At 47.2% G+C, this 12612-nt stretch overlaps 1 long non-coding RNA gene across 1 annotated transcript; it reads left to right on the top strand.

The window, feature by feature from the left end:
• The first annotated feature begins 23 nt into the window (after nucleotides 1-23).
• Nucleotides 24-7639, top strand: LOC142826953 (uncharacterized). Its single transcript, XR_012901244.2, has 3 exons — nucleotides 24-516; nucleotides 767-852; nucleotides 4831-7639. It is a non-coding gene; the product is annotated as an uncharacterized LOC142826953 (long non-coding RNA).
• Nucleotides 7640-12612: the final 4973 nt, after the last annotated feature.

Here is a 12612-nt window from a genome sequence, read left to right as displayed (position 1 = left end):
AGTGACCGGTAGAGGGGGCAGAGGCGAGCGCGAGCGCTGGTGGGGAAGGGCTAGGGCGCGTGCGCGCCCTATGGATCCTTGCGTATTTGTCATTCACGCGCTGATAGCCCCCCCCCCCCGGCCCCCAGTTGGCGCGAGGGTTGGGCTGTGAGGAAGCAACGCGAGAGGAGCTTCCCTCATCCTGCTGCCCCCTTCCCTCAGTTTTCCCCGTTGGATGCCGGGGTGCACAATCAAAGAGGCGCCTCGTGGGCACCCTCGCTGCGCAGCCGTTTTCAAGAGCCGGCTGCCACTCGCTGTGCAAGCTGGGCAGGGAGGGGAAAACTCCCTGCGCTGTCCCCGCTCCCGCGCACAATCTCCAAGCTCCCATTGGCCAGTGTTCAGCCAATAGGAACTGAGACGCTTTACGGAACGCAGGGACAGCGAGTGAAGCCGCCCCCTTTCCTGTGCTGGAGCAGAGCCCGGTGGAACGGCCAACAAGCAGGGAGCTTGCAGGGCTGCTGGGTGGGAGATGCTTAGGTAAGTGCATCCCAGCCAGAGCCTGCCTCTGCCCTCCCCCAACTACCTGCCCCAGGCCACCACCCAGACCCTCTGTATTCCCACCTCCTTTAGGTCACCACTTCCTCCCAGACCCTGCATCCCCTCCTGTACCCCTCCTTCAGGCCAGAATTATTTGCTGTGCAAGTACCCCTACCTAACCCTGCACCTCATTCCCCTGCCCTGCATCACCACCCAAACTCACTGCACCTCCTATCTCCCCTTCTCCCAGGTCACAATTCCTTCCCAGACTAAAGGCACCTGGTGGCTGAGAGTTTACCCAGTGGAAAAAGAGAAGAGAAGGCATGGCTTTCAAAGGTAGGGATGTAACATCTCATTTAATCAGTTAACTAGTTAAATGGTCTAGTTAACCAATTAAATGGGAGCATGGGTGAGGGCTGCTCTGGCCAAGCTGGGCTTACTATGGGCAGGGTCTGCTCCAGCTGGGCCAAAGCACTCCACACACAAGAGGGGTGGGGTGCTTTGGTCAGGCTGGGCTGCTGCAGACGGAGCCTGCTGTGGCTGGGCTAGGGCACCCTTTGGTCACAGCATGGAAGGCTGGTTGGGCCAGCTGGTGTCCTGCTGCGTGCAGGGGACTTCTTAGACCAGACTGGAGCACCCCATGTCCACAGCATGGCAGCTTCCCTCCCCATCTGCAGTGAGCAGAAGGCTGTTCCAGCCCAGCCAGTTCACAGCTTGACCAGTAACTGGCAAGATACTTACTGGTTAACCGCTACTGTTCCTATTACAAGGAAAGATCTGTCATGGTAGGGAGCTGTGTGTCTGCAGCTAAACGGTGGTGGCAAGTGGCCCAGAAAAAGGGGAGCGCTCCACTTTTGGTAAGAGGGTCTGGGAGATGGGTTCTGGATCTGGATCCCGATCCCAATCCCCAAGCTGCCCATCTGTCATTCAAGTTTCAAAGGAAGTGCTGAGTCTGGACCCCTACTATGAGGTGACTCTCTTAGCCTCTTGGGAGCAGAGCCTGGGAGATTAATGAGAACCTCATTGATCCACTAGTGTCAGATATTGAACTGGCAGCACCTGACAAAGCTAAGATCATTTATTTGAGACAGGAAGGTAGAAATCATCAGGAGTCTGTAAAGCCCGGTCTTCACTAAACGGAAGATCAATCTGCCGTGATCAATCTTCCGGAGTTTGATTTAGCAAGTCTAGTTAAGACTCACTAAATGGAACTTACAGGGTGCCCCTGCTGGCAGTCAATATTCCTGCTTGTGTGAGGAATAAGGAAGCCAACTGGAGCATTTGCTCCCCTTGGCCTCCTGTTGTGGCGACAGCAGGAAAACTTTAAACAAGGTATGTTGTTGACTCCAGCTACATAATTAACATAGCTGAACTTGTGTATCTTGATTCAACTTTTCTTTTGGGCTGTGTCTACACTGGAGGCTTCTTGCGCAGAGCGTCCACACTGCCCTCCCGCTTTTGCGCAAAGAAATTTACACTACGGCATGGTAAGAGAGGGCTTCTTACGCAAGAGCTACGTTCCTTTTTAACAGGTATAAGCCCTCTTGCGCAGGAGCTCAGTGGCCATCAGGGCTGTCTTGTGCAAGAGAGCATCCACATTGCCATGGGCGCTCTTGTGCAAAAGTACAGCTCACACATGGCAGTGTGGACATTTTTTTGTGCAAGACCCCTTGCAGAAGAACCCTTGCACAAGATGTTCTTGCGCAAGAAGCCTCCAGTGTAGACATAGCATTAGTGTAGTCCTGGCTTAAGTGCATGTAATTATGCTGATATGTCACACAAGAGAAGAGGGAAGGAATGCCTCAACACGGGAGGGATGTGCATTTCCATTACTCCCCGAATCCTCAAAGAAGAATTTAATCTGGCATATTTTACTGATGAAAAAGAAAAACCTGTAGCTGAATGAACACTTTGGTACACAAAGGATTTTAAATACTCTCAGCTACCATTATCACCTGGGAACTCTGATCAATTCAAGCTTCACAGAGTGGCAAAATCCACCTCTCTTTCTCAGAACAGCCACCTGGTTTTGTCTTATGTGATCAGTTATGGTTTGCTAACTGTAACTTTTTAATCACATTTGTTAGATTTAATATTGTAACTATATTGTTTGGCTCCCCTTGTATGATTACTCCCTGAAAATAAATTACTTTCATGTTAAACTGGTTGCCTCTCTCTCTTTCTCTCTCTTTCCAAACACTTCTTCTGTAGGTGTTTTTTGCTACCCATTTCCTCTGCAGCAGTGCTCCTTAAACTAAACTAAAGATTCCTGCAGCGCCCCAAAATCCTCTGGGGCTTGCTCATCAAGTGGGTTATCAGCAGAATGGTTGTGGTGTGAAAGTGGGATAGAAATGTGCTGAACCTGGGGGCATATGAGGGTGGCACCTTAAAGTGTTTAGCCCAGTTTGCTGAGGCCAAAGACGTATGTGGTTAAGAGCTTAAAACTGCTGTTCAACCCAGCCTGTTGACTCCAAGTCATATAAGGGATCACCTTGTGAGTACTGGTTAACTGGTCCTCTCAGATGTGCTCTGTTAGGGTGCATCTACACAACAGGGCTTAGCTCAATTTGCGTAGCTTATTTCAAATAGCTTATTTCAAAACTGGGAGGATCTACACAGCACTTATTTCAGAATAAGCACTCTTCCTCTGACTTCCCTTATTCCTTGTACAATGAGGATTTCAAGAGTAGTGTAGCTGGTTGTGACATATCTTAAGTTGAATTTCTACAGCGTCCCCACTGTGGGAGGATGACGAGAGAAACTCTGCCATTGACTTTCCTTACTTCCTGCGAACCTGTGGAGTGCTGGGGTCAACAGGGCACCAAAATACCTCCAGCTGGACAGTATTTTGACATTATTTCAAAATAACTGCAGTGTACACGCAGACTGTTATTTTGAAATAATGTTGCTGTGTAGATGTACCCTTAGTGTGAATGAGTGTGTGTGTCTGTCTGTGTGCGTGCGTGCGCATCTGATTCCAGAGCAAGAAGAACCCTGGGGAACTTTGATCCTGAAGAATAGCTCCACATTGGGAGGGAATTTGCAGAAGAGAGAACTAAAGCTTCGTGTGAAAACACAAGTGACACAAACAGTACATTTAATAGAATTATCAATCCCGTGCACTCCCTGAAGAGTAACCCTAATAATGATCACTATTGGCATTTCCATCTCTGCAATTCTAATTTTCCAGTCTGGAAAAAGAAAGTTCCTGCTTGCAGCTTTCTGAAGAGGCACGAGCTCCTAAAGATGAGTACATCATGCACCTTTCCTGACCATCCCAGATGGATGTCGGTAAAACAGTCCTTGTGATCCACCCTTGTGATCCTGCAGCACCGCCAAGAAGTACACCTTGGGGTTTATGTACTCCTTGGCAAGGTAGTCAGGAGCCAAGATGGAGAGGTGTGTTCTATCACCCCACTGCAGTTAGGGAACCCCATCATGGCAAAGCTCTTCACTCTGACAGCCACATTTCCCAGAATCACTACCCTCTGTAGCAGAAGGGTATTGATTGCTTTGGCTACTTGTATAATAGTACCCCAGCACTGTAGATTTTCCCACTCCAAATAGCTACCAGTAAGTTAGGAGTCAATCTGGCTTTGCAAGCTTCCACAGGGCAATTGCCACATGCTTCTCCACTGTCCAGAAATATAATCTACGCTATCATGTGCCGAAAGTGTCCGTCTGCTATGTACATTGGACAAACATCTCAGACACTTCGCCAAAGGATTAATGCCCACAAAACAGATATCAGACAAGATCACAAAGAGAAAACAGTTTCTTGCCACTTTAACCAGAAAGGACACTCTCTAAATGACTTAGCCACCTGCATTCTGCTACAAAGACCTTTTACATCTGCACTTGAAAGGGAATCCTCTGAACTGTCATTCATGTTAAAATTCGACACTTACCAACAAGGACTTAACAAGTCTTTGAACTTTCTCACCCATTACCAAGACAGTTTCCCCAATTATCACCTGTATACCATTAACTCACAAACATCCCACTCTCCCTACCTTTAATATCAGCAATTCACAGACACTTACCTTCCTTCCTCCCCCTTCCCACCCCCCCGCATCCCCCTTCTGTTCTGCAATGTGATTTGTCCTTTTCATATTTGTTCATTTTTTTTAAATTGTATCCTTTGGTATATATGGTTGTGACTACTTTCTTCCACTATTTGATCTGAGGAAGTGGGTCTGGCCCATGAAAGCTCATCATCTAATAAACCATCTTGTTAGTCTTTAAAGTGCTACATTGTCCTGCATTTTGCTCCACTGTCAGAGTGAGTCTCATTCGGGTGTCTCTGTGTTTCAGGGCAGGGGAAAGCCATTCACAAAGTTCTGTCAAAATGGCCTTGCTCATTCAGAAGTTTTGCAGCCACTGCTGATCGTCCCATATCTGCAGTCTCATGCAGTTCCACCAGTCTGTGCTTGTCTGATGGCTCAAGAAATGGCGTTTCACTGTTTCCAGAGGATCAAATGCCAGCTGCATTTCCATACCTTGCTCAACGCAAGGGCTTGCCTGAAGAGCATGCCTATGGCTCCTTAAGATTCCTCCTCATCCTCTTCCTGGAGTGATGTGCATACACTTTCAACATACTCCTCCATTAGCTGCACCAAGGTACACATCAACGTCACAATGTTTTGATGTACAATGCAAATCATGAGGGGGGTCATGCTCACCCTGCTATGGTGTCTGAGTGGGTAACCAGAGCCAAAAAGTGCGTGAAAAGACCATTTCCCATTGATCTCAAGCAAGGGGCAAAGGAGTAAATGAGTGCATTATGGGGCATTGACAACATGAACACAGAACCACCTGCTGCACAGTTTTGATCCCAGTGTGCATTGGGAGCATAATCCAGAATGCAAAGCAATGCAGGCACTATGGGATAGCTACCCACAGTACATGACTCACAAAGTCGATGGCAATCTCCCTACTGGGGACACGCTACTTTCAAACTATGTTCAATTCTTGTGCACAGTGGGGACATGGACCTGTGACCTTCAATCGGGTGGTAAGAAATCAACCTTAATAAATTTGACCTTATCTCATAGATAAGTGGCCTAAGACATACTGGCTAACTATTCTGTGGGTGTTACTCAAGGAGCCAACATTTGAAATACAGATGCAGAGCTAATGCACATTATCAAGTACACAAATGATACATGCACATAAATAGTATAATCATAACCAGACATACCCTAGCACCATTACTTCTGAGCTGCTGCTGTTGGTGGTACAGAAGCAAGGTGGGGGATCATACCACATCATGCCACCCTTATTCCTTTGCTTCTTCCTATGGCAGCACTGCCTTTGGAGCTAGTTGGCCAGTGAGCAGCTACTGCTATCCAGTCATCCAACTCTTAAGGCAGTGGTACCATGAGAAGTGTGGAAGTAAGGGCAGCAATACCCATACCCTGCCACCCTTGCTGCTATACTTCTGCTGGTGGTAGTACAGAATTTGACCAGCAACACCATACCCTGCCACCCTTCCATGTTTTTACTGGTGGCAGTGCAGAAGTAAAGGCAGCAATACTACACCATATTACTCAGTGACTTCTACACTGCTGTTTGTGGCAGCTCTGCCTTTAGAGTTGAGAAGCTGTCTAGTGGTCACAGCTCTCCAGTCATTCAGCTGTCATGGCAGCACACATGTAAAGGTGGCATGGAGAGCGGCAGCTGGTGAGTTCATGTGTGCGATGTGAAAGGACTATTTTTGAATCCATTCCCGTCCCATAGGGTGGATGGCAGGATTGAAAGTATAGTCCCTTGCAGTCTAGTAGGGGATGCAATTAGGCTGGTAAAATGCCTCTGGAAAACCATGTATCTTGCCCAGATCCACTAATGAACAGCAGCTATGACAAGATCTTGGAGATCAGACATTGCATGACTATAAGGCCATGGGAAAGCTTCCACAAAGCCAGTAAACAGCAGTAAAATTAAAGTTTTGTATAGAAAAGATTTGTGGTAGAAAATTCTGTCAAGGTGCATTAGTAAAGAACTTGACTCAGTGCCTTCATAGTAAACAAACATTTTTTTAAAAATGTATGAGTAAAGATTTACTAGCATATTCTGCTTCATTTTATATTGTTGTTATTATTTTATCTCTGTATTATGCATCTCACCAAAGCCTGTAGTCAATATTCCATCACTGGAATTTTTTAATCAACACTAGATGCTCTAAGTCAGGAGTGGTGAACTTTTTGGGGTTGGGGGCTGCTGACCCACAGAAAAATCATTTGGCGGGCAGGGGCTTCAGGGAGGCGGTGTTGGGGCTGGAGTGCCAGCTTGGGCTCCCCAATGCTGGCAGAGGCCCTAAGCCAGGGGTGCCCAAACTTTTTTCAAAGAGGGCCAGATTTGATGAAGTGAACATGCGTGAGGGCCGACCATTTTGCCTGACATTCTTTGAACCATTAAAATTAAATGCAAATTAACTATTTTATGCAAAATTTATTGCAAACAGCATACTTTTCATTTCGTCACATGGATGACAAATCTAAACAGGTGTTAAATCACTCTGCCTTTCATATCTGAAGGCCAGATGAAAAAAAAATCCAGGAAGCTGAAATATATGTCAGGAACATTGTAAAGTACATTACATATTATTGGTAATAAAGGTTGTCTGTCAACTTTTAAGTTAAAAAAATATGAACAGGAACATAACACCAAGTATACATGTAGTGTCCAAATATATTTATAACTGATTTAGACCAACTGACATTAACTGAGATTTTACAATGTATTCATCTCAATACATATGGATTCGTTGGGGGCCATAAAAGATAGATATTGCCAAATTACCTGTGGGGCCGTATTAAACCGGAACACGGGCCGCAATTGGCCCGCGGGCCGGACTTTGGACATGCCTGCCCTAAGCCTTGGGGACCAGATTCAGGCAACCCAGGGGACATATCTGGTCCCCAGGTCTTAGATTCCTCACTCCTGCTCTAAGGTGCTACAGGACTACTCATTGTTTTTAAAGTTACAGACTAACATGGCTCTCTCTCAAACATTTAAATGTTTGTCATATGGGGAGGCAATCTCTCTGCCCTGTTAACAAGAGTCTGACTTTTTTGTTTTAATTCTAAAGTCACATGAATGTTGAAGAGCAGGGAGTGCGCAAAGTTCTTCCTCCCCCCCCCCCCCCCCCCCCACTTCCCTGGCCCTGCCAAAGTCATGCAGCAGCTAGAGATAAACGCCAGCTGTTTTAAAACAGCCAGCTTGTCTCTCTATTCACTGTGTGCTCTTGCAGGAGTGAGGAGACTTCGCATGCTCCCCCACCCTGAGGCCCTGATTGGCCTGGGAGTGAGTGAGTGGCAGGGCGGCCTTGGGCCGGATCCAGCATATGTATCAGATCCAGCCCATGTATCAGATCCAGCCCGCGGAAGGCCTTGCCCGCCCCTGGTATAATATGAGGTGTCCTATTATGTTGAGTCATTATAAATTATGATGTGGTGCACTAGAACCCTGTTTTTCCAACCTTCCGTTATACAGCTTTCCATGTTAACTGAACAGCTAAGCAGTGTCTAGACTGCAGGATTTTTTTCAAAAAAAGTAGCCTTTTTTCGAAAAAACTTCACGTGCATCTAGACTACAGCCGCGTTCTTTCAAAATTAAATCAAAAGAATGTGGCTTTTCTTTCGACGGCGGTACTCCTCATTTCACGAGGAAGAACGCCTTTTTTCGAAAGTGCTCATTCAAAAAAAGGCATTCTTGAATGCAAACAGGGCTTTTTCGAAAGAGAGCATCCAGGCTGTCTGGGTGCTCTCTTTCAAAAAAGCGGCTCACTTTTTGGAAAGAAGAGGTTGCAGTCTAGACGCTCTCTTTCGAAAGAGGCTTGTAGTCTAGACGTACCCCTAGTGCACAGGTCCAGAACCAGGTGATTTCTCCTGTGGCCACCAGATGGTGCTACAGCTTTGTACTTTCCTATTTTCTGGTTTATCTGATTTTTTTTTTTATTGTGTTCAGGCTCCAGTCCCAGGTATCTGAGGTCAATGGTGTTATCCTATTTAATAGCTGAAATAGTGTATGTTATTGGTGTTTTATTAGTTTTAAACCATTAAAAGGAGCAGCTACTTTACCAGTACTGAAGTATCTGATCTAGTTTCTAAATTAAAGTTTTCTCCTCTTTGTATGTAATGAGACTATGGTACCCACATTCAGTGTTCCCTGTAAGCTGTGTGCTTGTACGGGTGCCCAGGAGAGATTCAAATGCCACCCAGATTATTAGCAGAGCACCCACAGTGCCCAGAGCCAGAAGCAAATGTTTCTACTGGTGGTGCACATCTGCACATACCTTGGTGCACATGACAAAATTTATTCTGCGCCTGGATGGAAAAGCGTACATTGCCCACTCTCCCCACAGATACTGACCCAGGTTCAGGAAAGGGTCTAAAATGACAGCATGATGGATAGAGATGTTCTAAGTTGAACCATGAGGTGCAAGGTGATGGGTGGTATCTAAGTAGTGTCCGAGGGTGGTAACCTGACACAGGAGAGATGTGTAACTTGTCTGAATCTGTATATAAAGTGGTGTCTTGGAGGGGCAGCCTTTGTTCATTCGAGGGGATAGTGGAACCTCCCACTGACTGAGCTGAGTCCATTGTTGCGGGTACATATGCGTAGTGGTTCGGTAGAGTCTACTGACAACTATTACTGTACTTCGTTTGACAAGAAATCTGGCCGGGTGCCTTCAGTCTTTATCTGATTTGTGGTCTTTGAGGGCTCTCTTGGAGTCTGCTGTGTTGACTAATTGCACAAGTCAACACAGCACACATCACTGAGCACGCATGCAGGCACGCAGCCTTCTGGTTATCATCATTGACAGAACAGGAGACCTCTCAGGACGCCACACCAATAAATCCTGATCTATTACATTGGTGACCCTACTACATTGGCTTTTCTCTCTGACTCTACCATCGCCTTGCTGTGTGACCTGATGTTGATCATTTCTTTTCGCTGTACCTCAGGATCCCAGTTTGTCCAATGGGAAGCAAAACACTCCTGCAATTCCTGGCAGAAGTGAGTCTGAGTGAGATAATGCGCATTAAAGTAATTTGTGATGGAGAAAGGGTTCTGTCATGGTATTGAGCACCAAGGCATTCTAAAATGTCAAGTCTAGAGAAACAAGAAATAGCCGAGGACAAAGCCTGCAGTAGGATATAAATGAGAGAGGACAGGGTATGTGTTTGAGGTCTTACCAGTGCATCCTACACCTTACAGTCCTGTGACAAGTGTAATCTCTGATCTGTGGCTCTCTCTTCCTCCCCCTCCCCAGGGGGCTGACAATACATAATGCTGAAGACCTGTGGTGCTGGGATTGGCTCCAGGAGAATGGGCTACAGGAATACAGATAAGTTGGGGGAGATAAGAATTTTCTGCCAGGAACTCCCACATCTCAACGTGTGGATCTGTCTGGGTGTCCCCACAGTGCCTACATGATGGAGACTGGTGAAGATCCTGATACCTGTTTTTAGCACCTAGACTTCCTTGTTCAGCCAGTGGGAAGAGGATGGCTTCAAAGGTCCTGGGTTGGAGTCTTGCTAATAATCGTGGGTTCATGTGTTCCATGAATCCATTGCTACAGGGCATGAAAAGAATCTCCAGGTGGGTGAGTTACGACAGGACTGTGTCTCCAGGGACCCAGTTCCTGTCCCTGTCTTCCTGGATGACCCATGAATGTCTGAGAGGGGAGCTACCAGGTTGGTAAGTGGGCAGGACACACCCAGCTCTTGCCTGATCCTTACTGGATTCCCAGAAAGAGAGTGGGGTTTGCCCAGAGCCATCACAGGCCAATAGTGGAACCCCCTCGCCCCAGGCCTATTGTGCTGAAGACATAGGTGACTCATGGTAGCACACAGGAGGTGTACTGCTCCCTGTGCCCCTGCCAGAATTTTGATTGCTAAATGGGGTGCTCCTGTTCCTCTGGGTGTCCCTCTCCTGGCCGGCACCAGTTGTCTATGTCTGAGGTCACAATGTCCTTGTCGTGCTGCAGTTTGACTTCCTCTTGGAACAAATCCACATGCTGCAGCCACCAAATCCAGTTACCAGAGACATCGTTAAGGAGAAGGGAAGAAAAGTCTGTCAGCTCCAAAACCCCAAGTCCCAAGCAACTAGTACAAGGAAGAGTCTCTGCGGGAGGCAATAATGTACCAATGGGCAACATAAATTAGGGTATGTCTACACTCCCCTCCTAGTTCGAACTAGGAGGGTAATGTAGGCATACCGCACTTGCAAATGAAGCCCGGGATTTGAATTTCCAGGGCTTCATTTGCATAAGCCGGGCGCCGCCATTTTTAAATCCCAGCTTGTTCGAACCCCGTGCCGCACGGCTACACGCGGCACGGACTAGGTAGTTCGGACTAGGCTTCCTAGTCCGAACTACCGTTACTCCTCGTGGAATGAGGAGTAACGGTAGTTCGGACTAGGAAGCCTAGTCCGAACTACCTAGTCCGTGCCGCGTGTAGCCGCGCGGCACGGGGTTCCAATGAGCTGGGATTTAAAAATGGCGGTGCCCGGCTTATGCAAGTGAAGCCCGGGAAATTCAAATCCTGGGCTTCATTTGCAAGTGCGGTATGCCTACATTACCCTCCTAGTTCGAACTAGGAGGGGAGTGTAGACATACCCTTAGTGAATGGGCCTCCATCTCAGTGGTCCATAAGATTGTCATAACCAAGATGGGTCTCCTGTGATAGAGTAGTTTTGTTAGCTGCGTTTGCATGCCTAGAATTTGTGAGGTGTGCCTATTGACCTACAGCAGCACTTTGATGGGATGCAGAGGGAGCGCACGGCTCATAGTCAAAATGCTCTTGCTTTACGTGTGTATCACTTTAGTAATAGAGGTAAGTTTAAAAAAAAAATGCAGATGGAAACCAGCAGAACCTGGCAATCCTGTGCATGGGCAGCAGTCAATAAAAAGGCTCACAGGACACACATAGAACCCCGATGGGTGGCATATGGCCCATGGGCTGCAGGTTGCACAGCACTGCAATAGAGGTTTCCCTAGGGTCCTTGAGAGCTGCACTCCAGAGTATAACCCAGGAGGACACTATGTTGATAGAGAACTAAAAGCTAAATCGGTGTGTTTTGGTAGCATCCCCGCTGACCCAGTGACAAATGTACTCCTCACTAATAGGACCTTAGGCTGCGACCCAATGTAGTAAGGAAAGTGTGGATCCTACTATCCTGGCCAGCTTCCCACTTGGATGGTGGCCCTTCTCCTATTTCCTACAGCCATTAAACCACATCTCTGCTTACTCTCTGATTGGCCACAGAGCTCCAACTACAAGGACAGCACTATTGACTCTGGCCATGTTGCCTGAAGGAGAGGGCAACTATATTGAGTCTAGCCATTGGGCCACACAGCCCTGAAGAAGAGGGTACTTGTTGACTCCAGGCTTCCCTAAGATTAAGGATGGTGAAGTGGACTTAGGTGCAGGACTGCAACGCCATTGCCTCACTCAAGAGGGCAGCCATATTGACTCTGGCCATTGGGCCACACAGTCCATGACACCACCCTCTTACAGCTTCAGAGGCCAAATGTAAATCCTGAAGCAAGACCTTCAAACTCCACTCAATTTCCAAACATTCAGCTAAAACTCCCAAAGAAGAGGATTGAAGATAACCCAGAAGCCATTCTCATCACCTTTTACCAGGTTGCCATGACAGCACAATGGCCACGCAAGCATTGGGCTAGTTTGTTGGCAGGGCCATCATCAGAGCAGGGCAAACAGGTCACCAACTTGGGGTTCATATCAAGGGGAAAAGGGCAAAACAAGATGAAAAATAGTAGAGTTAGAGCCCTGCAGAAGGATGAGGATCCAAGGGGTCCAGCAGGACCCACTGCCATAATAGTGGGATCAAATTTATACAATTAGGAGAGTGGATGGGAGTGGGCATATGGGGCAGGATGGGAGCAGGTTTAAAAAAATAGTGCTCCTGAGAAGCAAGAAACACGAACACTCAAGCAGCAACTGCTGCTCTCTGGCCGCCAGGTTGGAAGGCAATGTTATCACCCACAGAGATGAAGAAGGAAGGGGGGGCAATAATATACCATGCCACCCTTCTGTGCTGCTGTCCTGACATCAAGCTCTGAAA

Source organism: Pelodiscus sinensis, chromosome 2 (genome assembly GCF_052426305.1).
Source record: "Pelodiscus sinensis isolate ZL-2025 chromosome 2, ASM5242630v1, whole genome shotgun sequence".
Lineage (NCBI taxonomy): Eukaryota > Metazoa > Chordata > Testudines > Trionychidae > Pelodiscus > Pelodiscus sinensis.
Note: the sequence above shows the minus strand (reverse complement) of the source record. Positions and strands in the feature narration are given on the sequence as shown.